The 25019-nt window shown below is 45.7% G+C and overlaps 1 protein-coding gene across 5 annotated transcripts in view; it reads left to right on the forward strand.

Moving 5' to 3' along the window:
* The first annotated feature begins 15228 nt into the window (after nucleotides 1-15228).
* The window catches only part of ATP2B4 (ATPase plasma membrane Ca2+ transporting 4), an 84994-nt gene continuing 75203 nt past the window's right edge, over nucleotides 15229-25019 (forward strand). Inside the window, exon 1 of one of the 5 annotated variants that reach the window (XM_036235316.1) lies at nucleotides 15229-15782. The gene's annotated coding sequence lies outside the window, so the exon portion shown is untranslated. The remainder of the gene's footprint in view (nucleotides 15783-25019) is intronic. The other 4 variants (XM_036235317.1, XM_036235314.1, XM_036235315.1 and 1 more) reach the window with 4 other exon arrangements.

Raw genomic sequence — 25019 nt, forward strand, 5'->3', positions numbered from 1 at the left:
CCGTGAGGGATGGTGGCCCTTAGGGAACAGTTCAAATGCAGAAGGACCCCAGCCAAGGCAGCATCCAGCCTGGGGAGGCACCTGTGGACTGGGCCTTGACCAAGCTATAAAGGTACTTGTCCCCTATCTGATTGGAAAAGGCTCTCAGAGGGGACACAGGAGCCTGGCAGGCATGGCTGCCTCATTAGTCCTAGGTTGAAACATTCTTCAGCTTCCCTCCCTTAGGCATTTGCTAGTTAGAATGTTCTGCCTCTCATCTAAGCACAGAATCTCCAGATGAAGAGGAGGCTAGAGGGAGAAAATATTGTGAAGGTGATTAATACAAGTCCTGCTTCTTGCAAACACTGGGCTGGCCAGAAGCCAAGATGGGTGAAGGCACCAGGGAAGACAGAGGGAGGAAGCAAACAGGAGTGACTGAGAAATCTATCTTGGTACACCAAAGGACGGAGTCCTGTTAGTCTAATGTATTATAACAATATTTTGTAGGAAGAAAAATCCCCTAACGGTACGGCCTTTAAATTTTATATGAATATCTGCTAAATCCAGGTCCCTTTGCTCTTGTAGCTAAAATCACTCCCAGCTGATATTCTGCATTGTGGGGCCTTGGAGAGAAAAGGATGGGAGCAAGGAGCAAGGAGTCCATGTATTCTAAGCTCTTGAGGCAAAGAAGGCCGTTACCTCAGTGTGGGGAATCAGAAGGTACAGGGTGAACGAGTTCCCAGGAGCTTGTACAATCAACAAACTGCTGCTCTCTCAACCAGTCTGGCATCCTACTCTGTTCCTGGGATTCAATGCACACTACCACCACCACCGCCACCCGCCCCAAGCTGAGGGGTCCCAAGGCACGTCTCTTTGCTTTTGAATACCTCCATGGCCTCACTTGCCCTATCAAGACAATATTGTCTGGAGGCTTGCCCTGACTCCATGATGGACACACGCTAATACACTGATCCTAATAAAATCAGGTTGAACCAAGCTCCAGGGACAACTTTGAAGGGAAAGTGAAGTTTTAAAAGGTCAATATATAATAAGAGATGTAGGAGGAAGAGAGATTCACTCCTGTTCCCTCGGGCTAGTAGGAAGAAGCAACATTTTTTATTTTTATTTTTTGATGAACATGGGCCTTAGATCCAAAATTTGTCAGGATTTTTCTTATTGCAGTTTTTAAAAACCCAAATATACCTGGCTTGAGCTGAATCTGAGAGCATTTGAGGCCTGGCTACATACTGAGTTCTCAGGATGTGGTCAAGACTGGTTTCTATCCCATGTGTAGGTGAACTTTCTATGTTGATTGCACTCTCAGGCAGCATTGGCAAGATGGCCCCAGCAAACCCAGGGGTTAACCCGACCAGCTTCAATTCCAGTGGAAAGGCCAAGAATTTAGTTGACTGCTTGGCTTGGGTTACGTGCCCACTCCTGGGTCAATTGCTCCCAAACTGCAAGATCTTACTAGCATGAGGGAGCAGAGACTAAAAAAAAAAAAAAAAATCTAAGTGCTGTTACCAGAAGCAGACAAAGCATGACCACTACGGACCCTATCTTGAATCAGAGGGTCAGTTTTCTTACTATGAAGACATCCAGTTAACCACTGAAGTTTGCATCAGGTTTAAGCAAAACATTTAAAGAACTGGACGACTTGAGGAACCGCAGACAAACTCCTGACCCCCAAGAGCCAGTCAGTCATCTGTACCTTGGTCTCCTCAGTCTTAAAACAGAGCCTGATACAGGTAAGTGCATTTGACTTAAACTACCTCCAAAGCATTTAGGAAAACTGTGAGTTCAAGAAAAATGAAGACTGGCTAGCAAAAATTTTCTCTCTCCAGGGAAGATACCACTTAGATAACTCTAGTTTTCATAATTTAGTGGATCTGATGATTTCAGATTGAGAGAGCTGTAATGAAAGCGAAGGTAACTTTGCTGCCCAGACAGAGGAACTTTTGCCTCCTGTGTGATAGGAGAAGGTGAGAGAGAGAGAGAGATCCCTGGCCATGGAATGAGAATCTGGGAGAGAAAACTGGAAATTTGGCTGTGGAAGCTGGTGTGTAAGCGAGGCCATGCCAAACCATCCTGGTTGTAGGAGACTGCAGACCTGTCAGTTAGCTAGTTGGGGTTGAGTTTATCCATCAAGATGCCAGACCCATAATAAACTATTTTGTGAACTCTAAACATCTGACTAAATGTTATGAGAAGACAAGCGGAGGCAGAGGATAGTGATAAAGGAAAGTCCGAGGTCCGGGAGCCATGGACCCCAGGCTTTGGAAGAAAATACATGGGCTTTAAAGTGAGAAAACTAGGTTTGAAACGCAATAGGACTACATGCCAGCTGTGTAACCTTGGCTGAGTTACCAAACCTCTCTGACCTTCAGTTTCCTCTTTTATAAAATGAGGATAATGATACTAACCTTTCAAACAGTCACAGGCTCAAATACAATAGCATAACTAAAACATTGATCACAGTACCTGGAATTTCAGAAGTATATGATCCACAGTGGGGATTGACTCCACCTAAGATTTCCTATTTCAAAGGTTTTTGGACACTTCGACAGTTGTTCTGCCACAGTCAGCCTCAGAAAAAGGTAAGGGAGGAGAGGTTGAATTCCGAGAGGGAGAGTCATTGATCCTACTCTTAACTTTCCTGCTTAGTATCTGTGGCTTCCACTGGGGTCAGAGACCAATGGCCATGTCACCAGGACTGGCAAAACCCAAGATGAGGCCAGACCAGGCAGATGGCATACTGTTCCTTCTTAAAAATCTCCGGGTAACAAATCTTTTTGGCCAATTTGCCTCTGGAATTCTATTAGTGATTTAGGACATCCTTTCTTCTGACTGACTAACTCCAAACCCTACAGCAATAACTGCAGTTTACATTCATTCGTGGTCACTCAATTGTTGATTTATTCTTGCTATAATAATTATTGGGTACCTTTTGTGCCAGAACCATGCCAGCTGCTGGAAATACAAAAATGAATAAGATATCTTTGCCCTCAAGGAGCCTGGAGTCCAGCGAGGAGACACATTGATAGACAATCACCATAGTACACAGTAAGTGCCTTTGCTGAGGTCAGCTCTGAATACTTTGGGAGCCTGAGGGTCACCAGCCCTAAGTTTGGGAGAGGGGACTCAGGGAAGGCTTCTCAGAGAAGGCAAAATTTGAACTAAGCCTTAAGGGACTGCTGAGGAAGCCAACTTGAGCAACAGTTATTTTTGACTACCGTTCCTCAAACTTTATCATGAAAGAAGCCTAACAGGTTTGTTAGTGTCCAGCTGATTATCACATCAAGATGACATCATGTGGACTGCACTGGAGTAATTACCAAAGAGAAGTTATGGTCCATTGCCTGTAATTCAGGGTAATGACAATTTGGGCACTGAGACTTCCTGTGGCAAATGGATACCCTGCAGTCCTGGAAGCAGGCGGTCCAGTCCAACGCACCATAGGGGCTGTTGCAGCTTCTGCATTCGATGCAAAGTGCAGGAATGGAGACCTGGGCCTCACAGGTGGTGGCCCACCTGGCAAGAGTGTGGAATCATCTTTTTCTCTTGATCCAGAATCAGCTACTATTTGAATGGTGACAAGAACCCTCCTGCCTAGGATATGAAGGGAAGGACTGGATGACCTCAGGAGGTCCCCTTTTGTCAGAGGAACCCAGTTTCAGAATCTAGTTCTATATTTCTAACTTATCCTAAAGATCTTGGCTCAAGGTGCTTCCTTTGGCCTTTCCCTCAGAGTAATTAACCAGGCTTCACGCCACCACAAGAAAGGCACCCCATGCATCCTCTCCCCTGCTCCCGAGCTACCAATGTGGGAGCCCACGGAAACTGAGCACGTTGCAAAAGGCCACCTGGAAATGCTGTGGCCAGTTGCTTGGTCAGATACGCCACACCCCTCTAGGCAATGCAAAGAGAAACAGCTTTCCTCCCTGCACACTTTCTCCCTACCCCCAAACACCGAACCCCAGAAGAAACTGAGGAAATAAGTGAAGCCAGACTGGAGCAACTAGTTGAAGCGATCTTTCTTCACTTCTTGGCTCTGGAGGATGCCCTCTCACCATCACGCTCACTCTCAGTTCCAAGAGACGAAGGTGCCTTTAAGGTAGATCTCCAGGCTACACATCTCAGTGTGAAGCGGGGTGCTGGGGAAGACTCAGCAAAATGCCCCATATCTCAGCTATTGTCTTCTTTCTGTTTCTGATGAGTGTTCAATAGCATCTGTAATGAGAAGGGCCCAGGTTAGACCTTCTGCAGAATGTGTTCATTTCTAATAGACAAAAGCAGGAATGCATAACTCAGGGCAGCAGAGTCTCCTCAGGGGGATTTTGAAGAAGAGGGCTCTCTGCCTGTAGAGCCCTGTGCAGGTCTGCCTCGCGGCAGGGGAGTGGACTGAGGGACTTCTCCCAGAGCACAAGGTGCCTCCATCTCCAGAGGTTGGGCCTAGCGGGGCAAAGAGTGGGGCAGTAAGCAGTTTTTGTCAAACATTCACCATTCCAGCTCTCACAACCCTTCCCTTCACTTTTGGGTCTTGCTCTCCCCACTTTTCAGGTTAAATGGTTATCCTCTTCCTTTCTCCTTCTCCCTTCACTAAGAGCCTTTGCAGCGGGCACAGAAATTCACCATTCTCAATTCCTGTCTTCTGGAAGTTAAGCTGAAATGGACACACAGACAGACATTTAAAACATCTCTCTTTCCTCCCTGCTTGGCCACTCTGGGTTGGGTCTGGACAGAGCCCAGTCTCATATGTCTGTTCGAGGAGCACCAAGGGGCCAGGGCACAGGGCCAGAGTCAGGCCGAGTGGAGCTGGCGCCATCTCTGAGCTTCATTCCCCACAAAATTAGTGCACTAACACCTACTTCTGAGGACTGCCAGAGTGAAGAGAGATCATGCATGTTAAGTGGCTTGTGCATTATTTGGCATACACTGGGCTCCATACATATTAATTGGTTAGATGACTGAAAGGTAAGTGTCCAGCCTGAGCACAGGCTCAGGCCCCAGTGGGAAGCCTTCTGCTCACTATGTATTTGGAAAGGGTCATGAAGATGGGACTAAGGAGCTGCTTAAACAATGGGAGAGACTGAAGGTGGCTAGATCCCAGAGGAAACAGCCTGAGCCTCCTCCGTCAGGTAAATTCCACTCCAGGTTTCTGTGAGGGCCCACTTCCTCTGGTCCTCCCAAGGTCTGAAGGTGAGGGTGGGGGGGTGGGGTGGGAGATGGGGGGGGGGGAGGTTGGAATCCAGTACCCAGTGTCAGAGAACCAGAAGGGCTAGAATTCATTTCTAGAATAGAAGCAGGTTCACTGCTGCCCTCCCTTCCCGTTGCCCCTCCCAGCCAGGGCTGCCCTCCCCAATACTCCCCAAGTCTCCCATGTCTCCCAGTACTCCCCACATCCAAGGATCCTGAGGCCTGAAGAACTGGCCTGATGTGTGGAGGGTGAGAAGACCTATCTCTTCAAGGGAGGGCACGAGAGCCATGGGCCAGCTTTGAAGGACCTCTGTTATATTCCTGCTATGTGATCTCAAGCAATTTAGTCAACTGTCTGAGCCTCAGTCTTCCCAATTGTAAAATGTGAATAATAACTCACATCCTGATCTTCCTTCCATATAGGACTATTATAAGGATCAAATTAATAATCTACTCCAAAAAACACTTTGTAAGCTGCAAACACAGAATTATTAAAGACTCTGGAACAGGGGACCTGTTAGATGGGACAGATTGTAAACTATTCCTGTTCAACATGGGGGCCATGAAGGATCCTTCCAACTGGCTTTTCTTTGATATTCTTTGAAACTTAATGAGCACTTAAGGCATTGCTGACACTCTAATTAGCATTGAAAATTAAATTTGAAAGTCATCACTTCTTTCCACATCACTTCTTCAGCTTTACTGAGCACAACCATTAAACAAAAACTATTTTTTTAAATGATTAAATTTTTTCTTATAGTAGGCATATGACATAATATAATGTAATATAATATTAGTTTCAAGTGTACAACATAAAGATTAGACATTTATATAACTTACAAAGTGATCACCCTGATCAATCTAGTATCCATCTGACACTGTACATAGTTGTTACATATTATTGACTATATTCCTTATGGTGTACTTTACATCCCCATGTCTATTTTGTAACTACCAATTTACATTTCTTAATCCCTTTCAGAAGGGATGACCCTCCCACCCCTTCCATCTGGCAACCCTCAAAATGTTCTCTGTATCTATGAGTTTATTTCTGTTTGTTTACTTTGTTCTTTTTTTAAACTTTTTTTTACATTTTCTCCAGCTTAATTGCAATATAATAGACAATTAGTTGCTCATATTTACATTGTACAATTCGATGAATTTTTTTTTCAATTACATTTGGCATACAATAATATATCAGTTTCAGTTGTATAGCCTAGTGATCAAAGATCCACATAACTTGAAAGCAACCACACTACTAAATCTAGTACCCCTTTTTCCTTTTACATATTTATTACAACATTATTAACCATCTTCCCATGCTACACTCTACATCTCCATGTCTATGCAACTATCTATTTGTACATCTTAATCTCTTTGTCTTTTTTTTCCTTCTCCCCCAACTCCTCTCCCATCTTGTAGCCCTCATAATATTTTCTGTATCTATGAGTTTATTACTGCTTTGGTTGTTGTTGTTTATTTTGTTCGTGAAATTGTATATTTGTTTTTCTCTATCTGACCCATTTCATTCAGCGCAATATCCTCTATATCAATCAAGGCAATATCTTTTTCCATCCCCTTCCTTTTAGTCTATGTGTGTCTTTTAATCTGAAGTGAGCCTCCTGTAGGCAGCACATGTAGAGGTCTTGTTTTCTATCTTTTGGTTGGAGCACTTAATTCTTTTCCATTTTGAGGTACTTGTTGATAGGAAACTAGTTGTTACCATTCTTTATTCTTGTTTTTGATATATTGTTTTTTCTTCTGAAAGAAATTCCTCCAACATTTCCTGTAATACTGGCTTGGTGGTGATACATTCTTTTAGCTTATTTTTGTCTGGGAAGCTCTTTATCTGTTCTTCGACTCTAAATGATAGTTTTGCTAGATAAAGTATTCTTGGTTGTAAATCCTGGGTTTTCATCACATTTAATATTTTGTGCCAAACCATTCTGTCCTGCATAGTTTCTTTTGAGAAATCAGCTGCCAGTCTTATGCGAGCTCCTTTATAGGTAACTAATTGCTTTTCTCTTGCTACTATAAGATTCTCCTTTTGTATTTAACCTTTGGCATTTTATTTATAATGTGTCTTGGTGTGGGCCTCTTTGGGTTCCTCTTTCTTGGAACTTGTATGTCTATTTTCTTCACCAGGTTAGTGAAGTTTTCTAACATTATTTCTTCAAATAGCTCTTCAACTTTTCGTTTTCCTTCAGGTACCCCTATGACATGGATGTTTTTACATTTAATGGTGTCCCATAGGCTCCCTAAATTATTATTATAGTCTTGGCTTCTTTTTTCTTGCTGGTCTGATTGAGTGTCTTTGGCTTCCCCATCCTCTATATTGGCTGTTTGATCCTCTTCTTTATCCACTCTGTTGATTTCCTCTAATATACTCTTCATTAGTATCTTCTCAGATAATGTATTCTTCATTTCTGACTGGATCCCATTTATAATTTCCATTTCTATTTTTATGTTTTTTTTTTATCTCTTTGCTAAAGTTCTCACTGAATTCATCTATACTTTTCATAAGTTCTTTGCGCATCTTTAAAACCAGTTTTTTGAACTCTGCATCTGTTAGATTGCTTGACTCCATGATTCCTGGATCTCTGTTCTGTTCTCTTATATGGTTTCTGCTTCTTTGTCTTCCCATGTTGGCTGCCTTTCTATGTCTGTTTCTATGTACTAAACAAAACTCTTAAGTCTCTCAATCTTATTAGTGCTGCTTTGTGTAGTAAGTGACCAGTGGCACAGTCCCGAGAGGGGTTCAGTTGTGGGTCAAGTTTAGCTCCAGACTGTGCCCCTCTGGGGCCACCTGTTAAGATTCAGCAAGCAATCCACAGATGCTGTGCTTATAGTTGCCCCAAGAAACCACACCACAAACCAAGGTCAGCAGCCACCAGCGTGAGTCTTGGTGCTGCTCAGCAAGGAGCACAGGACTCACGGAAGACACGCCTGGATGTGGCTGGGGTGGGGCCATGAGTTGGGGGAGGCAGAGTTTCAGGGAATCCTCTAGGTGGAGTGACCTCTGTTACCCAATTTGATGACGTCTCAGCTATGGCGGCGCTGTGTCCAAATGCTGGGAGGTAGGAGGGTTCAACAGAGAAACAATGGATACCGCCAGCACTTGCCTGGGAGAGATCCTCACCTCCTTTTCCTCACTCTGACAACTCACTGTCCCCTGTAAGTCCCTGGTGACTCCGCACAGCCAACCCAGCACTGGTGCTCAGAATAAGTAGGTGTGTCACTGTGAAATTCTGCTCCTGGACACGGTCCCTTTAAGAAGCATCTGCAGCTTCTGGCCGCTGCTTCTGTAGCCCCTACTCAGCCATTGTGTTGGGGACCAGGCAGCCTTGCACCCTGACCCTCGTCCTACCTCCTCCTGTTGCAGGGTGATTTCTTATTTCTCTTCCTAGTTGTAGGTCTTGTTCATCTAGATCCCAGGCGACTTTTCTTGCTGTTTACTCCATGTTTCTGTTACAACTTTGATTTGGTCGCCAAAGGGATGAACAAAGCCTCTATCATCTATGCCATTTTTTTCTTGATCTGTTTACTTTGTTCTTTTGATTTCACATGCAAGTGAAACCATATGGCATTTGTCTTTTTCTGTCTGACTTTGTCCACTCAGCACAATACCCTCTAGGTCTATTCATGTCGTTGCAGATGGCAAGATTTCATTCTTTTAAAAAATTTGTATGGCTAAGTAATATTTCACTGTACATATATGTACCTTTTCTTTATCCATTCATCCACTAATGGACACCCAGGTTGCCTCCATATCTTCGCTATTGTAAATAATGCTGCAATGAACATATGGTTGCACATGTCCCTTCAAAGTAGTATTTTGGATTTCTTCAGATAACCACCCAGAAGTAGGATTACTGGGCCCTTCTTTGTCTTGTTATAGCCTTTGCTCTAAAGTCTATTTTGTCTGGTATAAGCATTGCTACCCCAGATTTTTTTCATTGTTTCTATTTTCATGAAATATCTTTTTCCATCCCTTTAGTTTCAATCTGTGTGTGTCTTTTGATCCGAAGTGAGTCTTTTGTAGGCAGCACATGTAAGGGTCTTGTTTTCAAAAACTATTTTTAAATGGTACTAATTTGCTGTACATTGAAATAAATGAGAAGCAAATATTTTGTTAGAAAAACAAATCATGAACAAAACTTGAGTTTAAGGGGAAAAAAGCTAGTTAATGAGTTCAAAGTGAAATTAAAACCAAACTACTGCAGCTTCCAGAATAATCGAACCAGAATGGAATTTGAACAGCAGGATATGCTCCCTAGTAAATCAAACTGGTTCTGCATATCATCAAAGGACCTGGGGCCAAAAATGCTTCCAGCCTCACCTCCTCTGGGTCTGCTTTCCCACATCGGATTCTGTACTCCACCTACCAGTGCGCCCCAGATAACACTGACATGCAAAGTCACCAAGAATGTAAAAATGAGGATGAGACAACCCCTTCCTGCAGGGAGTATACAGCCCAGCACACGGGGTTTTCCTATGGAATCAAACTCCTACCGCCCAGCTCCAGATGCCTTCTCTCCTTAACCCCCTCTAACAGGAGGCCTGCCTGAGATGGAAGAGTAGAATGGAACTCGGCACTCCTACTAAACCTCATTATTGTCAGAATCAGAGTATAAAACCAACAACACAATAAAACACCAAAAATCCAACAAACCAAAGTTGAGCCAAAAAGATGTCTGTGGTAACAGACCAGTGATCCTCTGAGACCACTCCTCCAAGATAGCAGAGAAAGCATCCTTTGATTTAATTATGCATCAGACCCTTGCAGATTCTGACATGCTTTCTAATGACCTTAGTAAAGGCTGTCCATTCACAGAAATCACAGGAAGTGAGAAAAATGAAATTGTTGCTTATTGAGTGTAAATGACCACCCACACTCAGCAAGGGTGTGAGCCAGAAAATAAGCCTCCTGTGGAGGGCCCAGCAAGGTTCCTACAGTGGAAAAATTGCTGGTTTTGCTGTTGTTATTGCTGCCAAGACAGCTGCTTTGCTTTGCTTATCTCTCATACTGATTCAGCCGCCATCCTTATCTTCCTTGGACCCTCCTTGCTGAAGTCACTATTGTCTTCTAGGAGCCCAGTTCCCCCTATCTGGTTTCTAAACAAAGACTTCAGAGTTAGTTGTTTGACTATTTATGAGCTTGTCCGGGAGTGTGAACCATGGCTAACTAGTTGTAGCCTTCTCATATCTCCTATCATTTCGCCAAGACCAATTCCATGGATTTCTGTCTTGATATCTCTGCCTAATACTTTTACCCCCAGCCCCTTAACTGGCACTCTTGTGGACCAGCTCGCAGCTAAATTAGTTTCCCAAGCTCAATCTTCCTAGATCCAGCTTCCACTTCATCAGTATCCTTGCCCTAGGTTATGTTTAAGAACAGACAAAGGTCATGAGGGTAGATGTTGCTTGGATAAATGTCCCTTGTCCACACTGCCTTCAGCCATCATCAGGCCTGCTCTGTAGAGGAATGACAAGTGAGACACTTGGAAAAATTTCAAAGTGCAGCTGGAGTTCCATCAACTATAAAAAGCCTTCTTCAAAAGCTCCAGCCCATCTTCAGCTTCCCTTTCACTACACTGTCATTGGATTTTTCATCCAGTTTTAGACTTAGTCACACACTTTGTTTTGTTGTCTGTTTCTTTTCTATGTGTCTCCACAACTATATAGAGGCTTCTAAAAGATAGGGACTGTGTCATATGTTAAGGTAAGAATGTCCAAACTTGTAGAAAAATTTTATGTACCAGAGTTTATTTGAGCCAAACAGAGGACATGCCTAGAAGCAAGATATCAACAGACAAACAACAACAACAACAACAAAACGCTTCCCAGAAGGACAGTTTGCAGTTTCTTTAAAACAAAAGAAATTAAGGCGGGAACATCAGGAAGATTATATGAAGGTGGCAGAAAGGAAGACAAGGAAATCTCTATGATTGGATTATAGGGTAGTTAACAAGACTATGTTCTCTCCTGATGGTGGTTACTCCTCCAAGGGGTCTAAAAAGAACGTATTTCAAGGGTTTATTAACCTAGATGCACAAAAACAATGAACAGGGCTTGCATAAGGCAAAGATAATCTTTGACTAGGGAAGTTATAGGCCTGAGGCCTGATTACCCATCATGACCTTCCCAGTTTGGAATTTATGTTCAGATCACCCTGTAAGGTTACTTTCAGTTAAGTTCATTACAGAGCCCATTTTTCTCCCACACATATATAACTATAAAATTTCCCCACATTGCACTGGGCCCAGATTTTCCCCACCTGCCACCTAGGTTCCCTATCTACCACCCTATACCCAGCTGCCACAGCCAGCTCACTAACCGCAGACCTGATGAAGCCACTCAGGACCCTCAAGAGTTCAGTCCCAACCTATCTGTCCAGGCTTCACTCTATTTTTCTCCTTCTGTACCTTTAGTCATGTCATTATTCTCACTGTTCCACCCTCATCCAAAATAGTTTAAAGCTTACTCTTCAAGATTTTCCAGGTATCTACAAATATCATCCCCTTTTTAGAGCCTTTCAACATTCCTGTCAGAAGAACTCATTCCTGGAATTTCCATGGATGTATTTTCATGTTTCATCTTTTAACATGTACTACCAAGTACATAGTAAGCACTCAATAAGTATGTTTAAAGGAATAACTATAACACCTTCTATTGTGGTTATGTATGCTATGAGGATATCTTGTTCTTTCACTAAACTGTAAGTTTTATTATCTTTGTCTACCTTATCTGGGCCCAGTGGATGTTGAAACAGTAAACATTCAAGAAATCTGTACTGAATTGAATAGTAGGTATTCAGCAATGACTAAAGTTCAGTGAAATGAGTGAACCTAAATGGTAGGTACCAGCTCAAAGAGTTTCTATATTCCTTTCTACATTTCTATATTCCTTAGGACACATGACAAAAAAAAAATCTAGCTTATGCATGCATAATGAGTCATGTAACGAACACATTGTAGGAAGAGGAAGAGTACCTTAGGGTATGACGTACAGTTAACTTAAATGCGCCCAGGATTCTCTTCAGCTTTCTTCTCTGCCTCTCTCTGAATGTAAGCTGTACTCTTTCCTACTGGCAGGTTTCTTCCATGAGGCAGGGAATGTGGCCCCTGATATTTCCTGAGCCCTATTCCTCAGTGTCCACTGCTGGAGGGACACTCTTTGGTCTTAAGTTTAAAAATCCCTGGAAAGGATGTAACTGGCTCAGTTTGGATCAGGTAGGGGTGAGACTGCTAATAAAATGACAGTTCCCATCTTAACAGTGAGGAAAAAGGCCATCTTAAAGCACTGGTTCCAGGTGTGAGTAGGTGGTTGCTGTTCTAGACAGACTGGGCAGAGAAGCAGTTTGCATTCAAAGGAGGTGGGGAGAAACAGCAAGGGTGCTTTGGGAAACTCAAGGTGGAGAGCTCAAGAGGCCAAAGGAACATATTCTGCCCAACACTGACGGGGGAGACAAGGCTGACTATATTTCCTTCAGGCAAGAAATGGGGTAGAGACAGGGTACACAGTGATGAAAGCCATGCCAAGACCGACCTGCTCTGAGGAGGCCATAACACCCAGGTAGGAGGAGCCAGTCTAGAGCTAAAGAAGCAGGGAAGCTGTGAAGTCAAGAAGGCAGATGGGTTAAGAAGGGAAAAGGGGCTATGAAGCCCCTGGGGCAGCCAGCCACAGGCAACAGCCCAACCAGGAATTTTGGTGGTGGAAGAAGTGCCCTCCCTCTTGCCATGGTAGGAGGAAAGGGCACAACTCTACTTTCCCACATTGAGAAGTTATTTTTATGGCGAGATTTATTTTTATCTATTTAGACCTCAAGCCTGCTGCTAGAAGAAACAAGGCACTGAGGCTTCTGGGTTTCCTGAAAACACAGGCTTTGGTGGTGAACTCGGCTATAGAGATCTGGTTGTGGCGGCCCCTGGAGTCACCTTGATGTACCTATCTCATCCTTCTCTCCCGTCTTCATGAAGGCTGGGCGTTGAAATGGGGTAGGGGATGCATCTCTTCTCATCCCACAACCCCCAACCAGGGATGGAGGAGCACTGTGCTCTGAGAGAAGAGAGGACCTACTTTCAGGTTCCCACAGAAGTCATACTCCTGGCCTGCCCTAAATCCCAGCCAGCCAGAGGTGGGGCAGACATCAGAGCCTCTTTTGGCAGTACCTCCCCTGCAGAACCTGCCTCCCCGGAACCCAAGGAGTTTGTAGAGTGGATCTTGCCTTTAAATACTAACCAGGCATCATTTCCAGCTCCACATGCCAGGCAGCCAAAGCAGACTTCTCCTTTAATGGGACCACACATCTGGCCTAAATTGTTACTCCCTAAAGACAAGTTTACCAAACAGGCAATGCTTCCCCACACAGCCACTACAGACAAGCTGAAAATATACTTTAATACATTTAAAGCACCATGTCAAAGACTAGCTTTTTCATGATAAAGATGCAACTGACACTTATTGGGCACTAAAATGTCAAATTGTTACAATCCGGCAGGGAGCCCGACAAGCCATTAAATCTGAAGCCCTGTCCAGTTGATTCCTTTCCACTCATTTCTATTTTCCTCAACAATGATCTGGGCTCCTGAAGCTGACATTTTGGTAGGATCTTCCAAATTCTAACAAGGTACCAGCTCTACCCCCGCCATCAGTTCTTCCACTGAAATGGAAAGTGGGGTAGGAGAAACCAGAGAGGTTTGGAGAGGGGCAGAGAGTGAATGAAACAAACAAACAAAAATCTGAGTCCAGCCCAACCACTCTAAAAAAGTTACTTCACTTTTGTCTGTTTACTTTTCCCTAGCTCAGAAATAGAATGTGGATGAATTGTTGAGAAATAGCAGGATAGGAAAATAAAGAGAGGAAAGAAAGGCCCCAGCTGTTCCGAAGTTGGGAAGGGCACTAATGCGCAGGGGGCAACCCGAGCCCAGGGCCTAATTCACAATTCTGTTTCTCAGGGGCATGTGGTTCTTCATCTTGGGACAAAGGAGAATCCTTGTGTGAAGTGTCCGGTTAGGATGGGAGGATCAAAGAGGCCTCTTCCCAAACCTGTGAGGTTGTGGTGGATCACCTTTATAGCATAGTTTACAACTCTAACCCGCCTCCTGCAAGCACATGTATATGCCTCTGTGTGCTGAGGTGGGTGGGTGTGGGAATAGCTCAGTCAATGAAGACACGGTGTGTGAACCAGTTATGGTACATGTTTATACTTGAAAGCCACAAGGTTCTAGACAAAATCTATGGGTGGCACTGTTGCACAATGTGCTAGGTATGTGGCTGCAGGGGTGTGATTAACAATTTATAGGCTGTGTATAAGTGTGCATGGTGTCTGAGTGTGAGCAAATTAAAGTGGAAATGTGTGCCAGAGTACGATACAAGTGCAGGAAAGTACAGGAGCCCAGCATCCAGCTGATTTGGCCTTGCATCCTAGCTCTGTTATTAGCCAGATTTGTAACCTAAATTTCCTCAACTCTGAAATGAGGATAATAAGAAGTGTCTTTCAAGACTGCCATGAACATTAGAAAGGAAACTATATACAAAGCTTTAGTGGCATAGCCCACACATAGTAGGACTCAAAAGTAAGCAACTCTTATGCACTGTGGATGGGACTCTGTGGGGTACAGAGGCAAGAGGAGCAAAAGGTGACCCTGGACTATGTGCATGAAGTCTTGATGAGGTCTGTGTACTAAGGTGTGTGTATAAGCAAAGCTGTGTATGTGTGTGTACCCCAAGTGATTCCTTCTCTTTCTCCAGTGAGCCCCTATTCAGACAGACAGGCCGGAGGTTGAGAGTGGATAGTACAAGTTTCCACAGACAACTTGGGTTTCTGGGTCCTGGGTGTAAGCGAGCAAGAGGTTGAGAGGCCCGTAAGGGCTGCAGGAAGCCAACTGCCTGCAGAAGCTTCCTTTTTTCCCTCCACCCAGCAACGGTTGAATACCGCCACCCACATCCACTCCCCACCTCCACTCCCACCCTACTTTCCTTTCAACAAGTGAGAGCAAGGGTGAGGAGGAAACCTGAGAGAAGAGAGGATACTTCTCCCTCCCTTTCCCCATTCCCCCTTAACAAGAACCAGGAAGCCGCAGCAGATCGCAATCGGGCCACCTTAACAGAGGAGTGCTAGTCTGGCCTCTCGCCAAGTCCCACCTCCCTTCCAGCTTTCGCTCCTCCCCTTTCTCCTCCCGCACTGCTGGGGAGAGCTGTTGAGCTAGAGTCTGGCGGACTTGGCTGGAGCTGTTGCCATGACAAGCATTTTCTTAAGAAAGCTCTGCTATTGAGACCATTCCGAGCTGGTGGTTGAGGGGGGAGGCACGAACTTCCTGGATAATCACCCTCACGGAGAAAGCAAGACCAGAGACACCCGCCCAGCAGCCCTGCATTATTTTCTTCCAAGAACCTGAAAGGTCCTTCCCTTTGGGAGGGCCGGGGGAGGAGACCCGGCCCACTCCCTGGTGGTGGCTGGAAAGGCGAGAGAGCAAAGCCAGCATCTCTAGAGTGGCTGCCGCACTGGGGAGACCAGTGGGTGGTCACCTCCACCCTACCCTGTCCATGGAAACCTGGACGGAGAGTCCTGCTTGGAGAAGACTGGATCTTTGCTAGAAAGAGAGGTAGGCTTGGAGAGAATGAATTGACTCGGGATTTGCAAACTTTCTTTCTTCTAAAACTCCCTGAATTTCCTCTTCCTGGCATATTTCTTGCGACTGGGTTTGGGTGTGTGTGTGTGCGTGTGCACAGATTTGTCAAATACTGTATTTCTTGCCTAGACTCAGATCTGAGAAACCATATAATAAGACAAGTGACTTCTTTTCCTTTCCCTAGTTTTTGTCATTCCTGGGCCATGGGGATAGGGGCTTTGGGCTGGCTTTTTCACACACAAATTGAGCTTTTCGAAAAAGCATTTCTTCCCCCCCCCCCTGCCCTCCCATCCGTTCCTGCCCTCCCCCTCCCCCTTGGCTTGGGAATGAGACTCCAAGTGGAAAACTGTTGCAAAAATATTTTCCGTGTCTGTTCCCTTTCTCGAAAGCCCCAAAGAGAGAGATGGGGGTTGGGAGAGAAGCGGAGTAAGAAATCTTCAAAGAGGAGTGGCTACAATGAGAACTGGGAGATGGGCTCACTGTGGGGTGCGTGGAAGTAGGAGCTAGGAGAAGTTTGGGGGGGGGGGTGAGGAAAGGGAGTGCACAAATTCAATTTCTTTGGCTTTGTAGAAAAACCTCAGCAATTTCTCTCTGCCACTCGCAAAACATCCTCAGACTTTCACGTCTATAATTAGCTATGGAAAAAGCTGGGAGTTCCCTGTACCACTGTTGTCTGAGTGTGTGCGGAGCTTCGAGAACCAACTGTATGAGTGTCCCTGAGGGCACCGCCCCATGTAGCTCTGGTCCCAAAGGGAAGAAGGAGTGAAGTTGGAAAGTTTGCAGTTTCAAAGCTGTTGACTCTGGGTTTGTAGGTGGAGGCTGGTTACGAGCATCCTTGGGAGAGTCTCTCAGTGGCCTGGGGCCGAAGAGGTAGAAATTAAGGCTGGATTGCCTCTCCTGCCCTCCGTTCATACACATGCTCACTCACAAACATGGCTTGCTCTTGGGGTGGAGGAGGCTGGCTGGCATCTTCCCCCGGGCAAGTCCATCTCACTGAAGGATCCAGTGCTCTTCTTCAGCTGGGTGTGGAGGATGCAGGAGGGGCTCGCCACATCCCGGGAGAGAGTGGGCACTCTGCCACCCAGAGGCACCTCCCTCCTGGGCATTCTTGTTGGACTTACAATAACTTGTGGAAGCAAAGTTGGCGCCAGCTGGCCTGGTAGGGGCAAGGTCAGATGAAGAAATAGGCAGACCCTCAACTGACGCCACGGGGGTGGGGGTGGGGAGTAAATCCCATTCTACAGCTCCACATCCTTCTCTGAGTGGCGATTCTCCCCCTCTTAAGATCCTCCCCTCCCTCCGTGATCCCCTCCCAAGAGCTGTTCCTTCTGGCCTTCACATGTGGAGGTCCCTCTCCAGCCCCCTCATCTCTGGGCCCTCTTTACATGGAAGAAGGGAAGAGACCAGTGTTCTCCTAGGCTGGGACAGGCCATGGAGAGGGGCCTAGGGGTCAGGAGGGGCAGGGCAGAGTAAAGTTTAAGAGGAGGAGGGCAGAAAGAGGTGGTGGCTCTGGCGTTCTCTCGATGGCTCAGGGTGGTGGCCCTGGACCTGAAGCCTACATATCTGTATGGGGGTTAGGCCGGGGGGTGGGGGGGCGGGGAGAGGAAGCACCTGCCCTCTGCCCTAGCTAGTTTGATTGAATGAGCAGTAAAAGCCAGGGCTTACAAACTGGAAAGAGGGAAGGAAATGACTTGGAGGAGCAAATGGGGGCCGGGGAAGCAACAGGAACCAGTTTTCATTTTGGGATGTCGGATGGTTGACCTGATTGCACCCCAAGGCTAGACAGTTCTTCCCTCCCTCCCTGTATTATTATCCAGAAGGGAATGAGGGCTCCCCAGTGGGCTAGGGGACCCAAGATAGGATCCTGCCCTGTTCTGTAGGAAGGGGAGAGGGAGAACCCACATCTGCACAAGGGCGCTATCCCCCCCCCCACCATCTTGCCGAGGTACACCCCATAAATCACGCTGCTCCCCGCCCACCCCCACCCCTGCCCCCGCGCCCTTCCCTTTGGGGGCGCATAATCCCACCGATTCCTGCAGCCCACCTTCCTATTTTCAGTGTTCTGACTGGAAATAGATTCTGGTTAGCGCGCACCGAGGCTCTTGCTCCGGTGGCCTTGAGCTGTGGGGTCGGTGGCAGCGGGACTGGATCTGGACCACAGCGAACCCGCGGCCCCACCCTCAGCGGCTCTGCGCCGCGCGCCGCGCCACCTTTCCACCTCGAGCCTTGGCTCCACCCCCCCGCTGGGTGCAGAAGGTGCTCTGAGCTGAGGAGAGACCCTCAGTCCTTTCCCCTTCCAGTGTCCACTTCCGAGTGCCGGGCTGAATTCAAGGTCAAGTCGAAGGCGCACAGCTCTCTTAACCCCTGGGACTGCCCACACCTAGCACAGTGTCCGAGACGTTAAAAGGCCCTTGGTCAATGTCTGTCGGAAGAAGGAAGTGGTATTTTGCGCGGGGAAGCCTAGAAATCAACCTCATCTAGGCTGATGCTCCCACAGTATAGAGGGAGTGGCTGAGTGAGATTTGTCAGATTTCTATGGTCTTTGAGTGTCAAAAGAAAGTCAAAATAGGAGGGCCCAGTGAGGGGCAGAAGTAGAGCAGTTAAGAGTTTGCCCAAGGTGTCCTACTGGAAGAAATTAGGTGGTGTGGGGGAAGGTTGAAGTCCCTTGCTCATGGGTTTTGAGGAGCCCTACTCTTCCCCACTCTCGCAGACTCTGGAGGGTCTTGACAAGAAGAAGACCCCCTGACTGCCAGGCCCAGCACTGACGCAGCCTCTACCTGTCAGTAATTCAAGCATTGCACTGGAAACTGCCTCTTATTCAAGAATTTGGCCTCTCTCAGTAATCTCTTTTCTATTTTTTTTTCTCATGAGCCCTTTAATATTTTTTTCTATGCTCCTGGCCTTGCACCCAGCACCCAAAACATGGATAAGCCCTGTACATCTAGGGCATTTCAGATTCACCAAGCTTTGGTGTGGGGAGAGGAAGGTCTTTGTTCTTGGTTTCCAGGACCTTAAGAAACGTGTTTCGCTTAAGTCAACCCAAGCCTTTGATTTGACCTTGAAGAGGAATGCTTTAGCTTGGGCATCACAGTCTTCCCTGGAGGAATTCTTCTCGCTCTCTGACCTCTTCCCCTAAACCTACCCCTTAAACAGGACTCCCTTCTCAGTTCACTTCCTGCTCCTCAGACATGCATAGGTTCCTTTCATCCCCACTTGGTACTTGGTTGGGTAGGTGTGAGAAGGAGAGGAGGATGAGAAAGGCAAAACCTTTGGGCCACAAAGAAGTAGAACACCTGGGCCCCCTCAAACTGGGATGGCTTCCTTTTCCTACCCATTTTCTCTTTTTGTAGAACAGGTCATAGCAATAAGGCAGGCCCTGGGGCTGGAGTCCAAGAGGCTTGTGTGGAATATTTTGTACTCAGCTTCCTCTCCCAGCATCTCTCTTTGTCTCCTCTTTCCTCTTTCCTTTGTATGAGCTATTCTTGTTCCACTGACTTATTTCCTTTGCACATATTAAAATTTTTTGACTTCTGCCTCCAATCTAAGACAGTCCTCTGTATTTAGCCTACGTGAACATGGGTTGAAGAGGAAAACCAGTTACAATATAGTAAGAACCAGAGCCAAGAGCTCCCACTCAGGGGAGGAGCTATGTAAGGCAATTTGTGTTGGCAGGGTTAGTGGAGAGGACAAAGGAGAGAAAAGGGAGGTGAGAACATAAGTCTCACAGGTGAGGGTCCCCTGTTCTCTTTTTCCTCTGCTCATTCTAGTTACTCTCTGGCTAAAGTCTTAAGCCTCATCACTTCTCACTGCTCTAGTTTCCCGAGTGAAGTACAGAAATCTCTGGGACAATTTGGGAAGGTGAACTGGGATGGAATAAGTGAGACCCCTTTGCTCTTGCCTTCCTGCCAGATCACTAGGGCAGAGGGAGCTTTGGGTAGGGAGGTTAAGGACTCTCGGAAAGGTCTGGGAAACTCTCACCTCGTAGCAAGATCCACTTAAATTGCAAAATCAATGCTAGGAGCACAAACTAGTACAACCCTGACAGAGAGGAATTAGAAATATTTAACAAAAACAACATATGCATTTACCCAGCAGTCCTATTTCTTGAATTTATCCAGGAAATGCATATTCACAAACACAAAAAGACATGTGCACAAGGTGATTCTCAGAGGCATATTCGTAACAGGAAAGGAAATCACTAGAAACTACCCAATGGCCATCCTTAATAGACTGGTTGAATGAACAAGAGTACATCCATGTAAGGGAGGACTATGCAACCAAAAACAATGAGTGGGAGCCGTATGAACTGATATGATGTCATTTCTAGGATATGTTATTAAATGAAAGAAGCAAGATGCAAAAGAATGCATGTAGTATATATAGGTCACCTTTGCATTGAGAAAGCAGGAGAAATAAGAATATTTTTTGTGGAGATATATACACACATATACATAGAAGAAGGATAAACCAGAAATTAATTAAGATGGTTACCTATAGGGGGTGAGTGGGAACAGGGTAGAGGAAATAAGAATGAGAGTGAAACTTTATGGATTATACCTTTTCAGACAGTTTTGATTTTTTAACCAGGTAAACATTTTATACATTCACGAATTAAATTAGATCCAAAAGAAAGAAAAAAGCAAAGCTTAAAGCCAACCATGACAGAAACAATGAGCCTAACTATATTAGTTTGATCACTCTACAAAGAAAAGAATTAATTCAAGTAATTTTTTGGTTTAATCCCTTGACTCTCTATTCTTAGTTGAATGTATATTCTAAGGCTAAAAAGAATTACAAAAATATCTTGAACTTTACTTTGTAGGTGTGTTATTTTGTTCATGGTATTGGTGTCATAAATTGGAAACTTTTTTGTAGGGATCAAATGAGTAACTATGTTGATATTTCTGGAAATCAAGGTTTCACTATGGAAGAGAGACAGAAATATAGAATGGGGAAAGGTGAGGAAGAACGCTGTGATTCTCTATATGTTTCTTAGGTCTGTCCACTGGAAGGGTCTAGAAGCAGTGCTAAACAGTAGCATTGAACACATCTCATGCCCGGATTTTCATTTCTAAGTACCATTTACCACTAAAATAAAAGTCCTCCTTGGAGAAATGGTTGATTCTGCTTCCAAGACTGGGAAACTACAAGTGAGTCAGTCATGTTCCGCCAGAAAGCTAGAGCATGCTCATAATGAAGGGACACAAGAGTTAGCTTAGAGAGGCCCCCCCACTGGGCAAATTTGGGGCCCACTGTGCATCAAAAAGAATAATAGTAATAGAGTGTAAGACACGAAGAAAAGGTTCTAGGAATCCATTCTATTAAATCGGAGCCGGGGCAGGGAGGAGGGGACTCTTAACACATAAATACCAGCTAATGAAATGTGGAAGTGATGACAGAACTTTAAATTTACCAGCTTGCGGCCCCCAATATAATAGTTGATTCAGGTTAAGCTTACTAATGGGTGCTAAAACCAGTGGGAGAAAGGTTGGTCTCATTTTATCACCTCATGGATTGTTACTATAAAAGGGAAAAACCTGTCCCCACAGTGGGGAGGCAGTGTCCGCGGGCCGCGCAGCGTCAGTTCCTGCTGATGTGCTCTAAGAATTCCAACCACATCACCTCTGCTCCTGTCAAAAATGTTGGTCCTGAATCTAGTCATGAGACAAAAGACAAATCTAGAATGTGAGCCATTCTACACGACAGTTGAGACTTTAGAAGATTGGATGTCATAAAAACACATAAAAATTGTGTGTTGGAGAGAAAGAAGGGTGGGAACGCGGAAACCAGTCTAGATTTAAAGAAAGATACTGTAGCCAAATGCAATGCATAAACCTTAATTGGATCTTGGGTTTAAAAAAAAAAAAGACACCCTGGGACAATTCGGAAATTTTCAATGTAGATATTAAGTGATATGTAATTATTGTTAATTTTTTAAGGTGTGATAATGCTAATGATGGTAGTTTTCTAAGAGAATATCCTTATTCTCAGAGATTATGCAAAAGTATTTAGGGTCAAAGTGTCTGCAAGTGATTTTCAAATTGTCCCGCAAAAAAAATGTGTGTATGTATATAAATACATAAACACGTCAAGAGAGGATGTATAAAATGATAACAATTGGTGAATCTAAGTGAAGAGTCAGAATCATTTATTGTACTTTTCAGGTTTGAGATTTTTTCTAGTGCTAAAATGGGGAAAGAAGTCAATGCCAGGAAGGACCCCTAGATTCCTGGACTCCTCACACTTATCTCCTAAACTCCTGAGCAGCTAAGCTCCCTGGTCCCCGCTTGGTGCACACAAGGGTGCTCCTGACCTGCGATTTCCCTCGGGGAGTCCTCCTTCTCGCCCTCACTGCTGTTAACATCAGGCTCTTCCTTCCAGGTGGGAAGCGGCTGGATACCATGGGTGGGCCAGCTGGCTGCACAACAGGTGGGAGCAGACCTTTCTCCTCAATGCCATGGGTCAGCTGAGGATGCTTAGGGACACAGGGCTTCCAGGATCACCCACTTACCTTTTGAGGTGGGGTCTGGTGAGGAATCTTATCAACAGCCCGGAGACACCCCTTCTGAATTCTATCATTAGGTGGTTCAGAGTGCCTAGCTGTGCCTGCCATGAGCTTTCAAGCCTGGGCTAAGAAAGGCCTTTTAGTGTCCCCCCAGCACTGCCTTGGCAGGAACAGCGTGCCAGCTGCACTGTCAGTGACCCAAATCACTGTGCTGTCCACCCCCGCATTCCCAGCCTGGTCCTAGCTCTAGAGAGAGAGCAGGTTTCTTTCTCTCTCCTCCCTGGAAACCCTGGGGCCTGCCCTAGTGTAACTCAGGCTCTTTTCATGTAGGAGACAGCCATTGATCCTTTAGTTAATTCCCCTCTGTCTTGCTAGGGAGCCTGAAAAAGTGGGAACCCAGAAGTTGGAAGGAAGTAGACAGAGAAGAATTTGTTCTCCTTTGCTGCCAGGACTACCAAAGAGCACAGGTCTGAGAGTCAGAAAACTGGAGATCTCGGCTGCTGTGAGACCTTGACCTAGGCAGGTGGTGTCTCTGGGCCTTCGTCTCCTCCACTGTAAAATGAAGAAAAGCTTGGACAAACAGGCATTTCTGATTTAAGACTCCTTTTTCCACAATGAAGCAAAACTCTCAAGGCCCAAACCAAACTCTTTTTATCATAGAGTTTAGTACAATGTAACAGCCTTTAGCTAAGTACCATCCTTCTATCCAGGATGACCAGAAATAAGGAGACCTGAAAGGATCTGCCTTGTAGATAGCTACCCTTGAGGTTTTAGTGTAGAACATGTTCTAAGATTCCCCATGTCACTGGCCTGGAAGTTCAATTAAGAAGTACCTACTCTGCTCTGAGCTTCCAAGGCCATGACTCTGCAATGTCCTAAGCTAAAAACTGGGAAAGATTGGCTAGAGATAAAGAGAGCTAAGCCTTCAGGGAGTTTACTTTCTCCAAGGGAACATAATCCCCCAAAGAGTTACTAAGTCCAACCATATGAAATTGCCAATATGCAACCACTTTTGAGCAACAAGACAATAATATTTATATGATTAGACATTAGAAATAAGGGACCACAGTCAATGCTGCAGGATAGAGATATGAAGTGTTCATCTCATCAATGGGTTTGGTTTGGAGAAATTTGGGGAAAACCACCAGCTGCTAGGCCAGTCTGCCCTCCCTCTCAATCCAGACTTTTGGCCCTGGAGGTAGATATGTTGGCCAAGTCTTTGTCCAGATTCTGGTTGAGATCTCAGCATTAGCTTTTCTGGTAACTAGCCAGAGCAGCTGCCTATGGGTAGAGAGGAGAGTGCTGTCCATCTATAGTCCACTATTCCTGTGCTCCAAATGCCCTGCTTCATATCTTAGGAGCTGAGGATGGAGGAAACAAAGAAAGGTGGAAGTAGGAAATATCCACCCTATTTTTTCCCCTATCTAGTGGCAGACAAGAGCAAGGATACACACTTGAAGCCTCATCTGGCACAGAGACACATGACCTAGTGATGCTAGAAGCTGAATGGGGTGTTAGTGGGCATGTGGAGACCAGAATTTGGCAGGGCTCACCTGGAAATTATCCTTGGAGGAGGTGATTGCCAAATAGGAGATGAGTGAGGAGAAAGCACAGATTTGATGGAGAGGATGGGGGAGTGGGTGGGTTGGGAGGAGCTGCTACACCTGGCTGAGGACACTGAGCATCATGGAGAGTCAAATGCTCTGGCAGGTGAGGGAGGCTGTCTCACCACCACCACCACCAACTCCCTGCCGGACTGCCTCCAGCCTTTGTCTGAGCCAGCACCAGTGTCATGGGCAGGATGGCATCTGGCCTCAGCAGCAGCTTGCTGCCTGTCTGCTCTCCTGGTGCTCACGGACCATTAGGATGATTTCTTGATGTTTCCTCCCTGCCGTCTGTACCACAGCCTTCTTTATGGGGAACATTCCTACGGCATCTGTTAGGATAGTAGGACAAGCACAGCTGGCATCCAAACTTCCAGGGGCTTTCTGACCTTGGTACAGGGGAGGTCAGCCGCCAGGCTTTGGGCTGGGTGGTCACTCATTCTATTGAGCCAGAGCATTTGAGATGGACAGAGTTGGAGAAATGGTCCAGTTTCCCTCTTTCACACATGAGAAAACTGAAACCTAGAGACTTGCCCAAGGACAACAGACTAGTTTGAGGCCAAGCCAGAGCTGGAGCACCGGTCCCGCTCTACAGGGATGTGAGTGGGCCCCGGACCCTATCAATGCATCACTGTGTAACCCAGATCAACGGCATACCTCCTCAGTCTCCAGTTTCTCTATGTGTGGCATGACGAGGTCATATGCTAGAAGCACTTTGGAAGAAAGATGCCAGAAACCATAAAAGTGCTGTGCCATGATTATTATTGTTGCTGCTATTATTAACAATTAAGGTCATTAGCGCTAGAGAAAATGCAAAGGAGAAGCAGCCCTGGCACCACCTTCATCCCTGTGCAGCTCCTAATAGAGCTGTGTCTCTTCTCTTAGTCCTTCCACAGCCCCTCCCAGACGGGCCCTGAGCTGGGAGAAACAGGGTAATTGAGATGGAGCAGAAGTCTAGGAAAGGGGTAGGCAGAGCCTTCCTCCTGACTGGGGATCCCTGTCTCTGCCCTTTTCTCAGGATGTGGCCATTCTGAAAGGTCAGAGGAAGTGTGGAGGGGAAGTGCTCTGACCAACTCTTCTTCCTTGGCAACTGACCAAGGA

Source organism: Rousettus aegyptiacus, unplaced genomic scaffold, assembly GCF_014176215.1.
Source record: "Rousettus aegyptiacus isolate mRouAeg1 unplaced genomic scaffold, mRouAeg1.p scaffold_m13_p_17, whole genome shotgun sequence".
Taxonomy (NCBI): domain Eukaryota; kingdom Metazoa; phylum Chordata; class Mammalia; order Chiroptera; family Pteropodidae; genus Rousettus; species Rousettus aegyptiacus.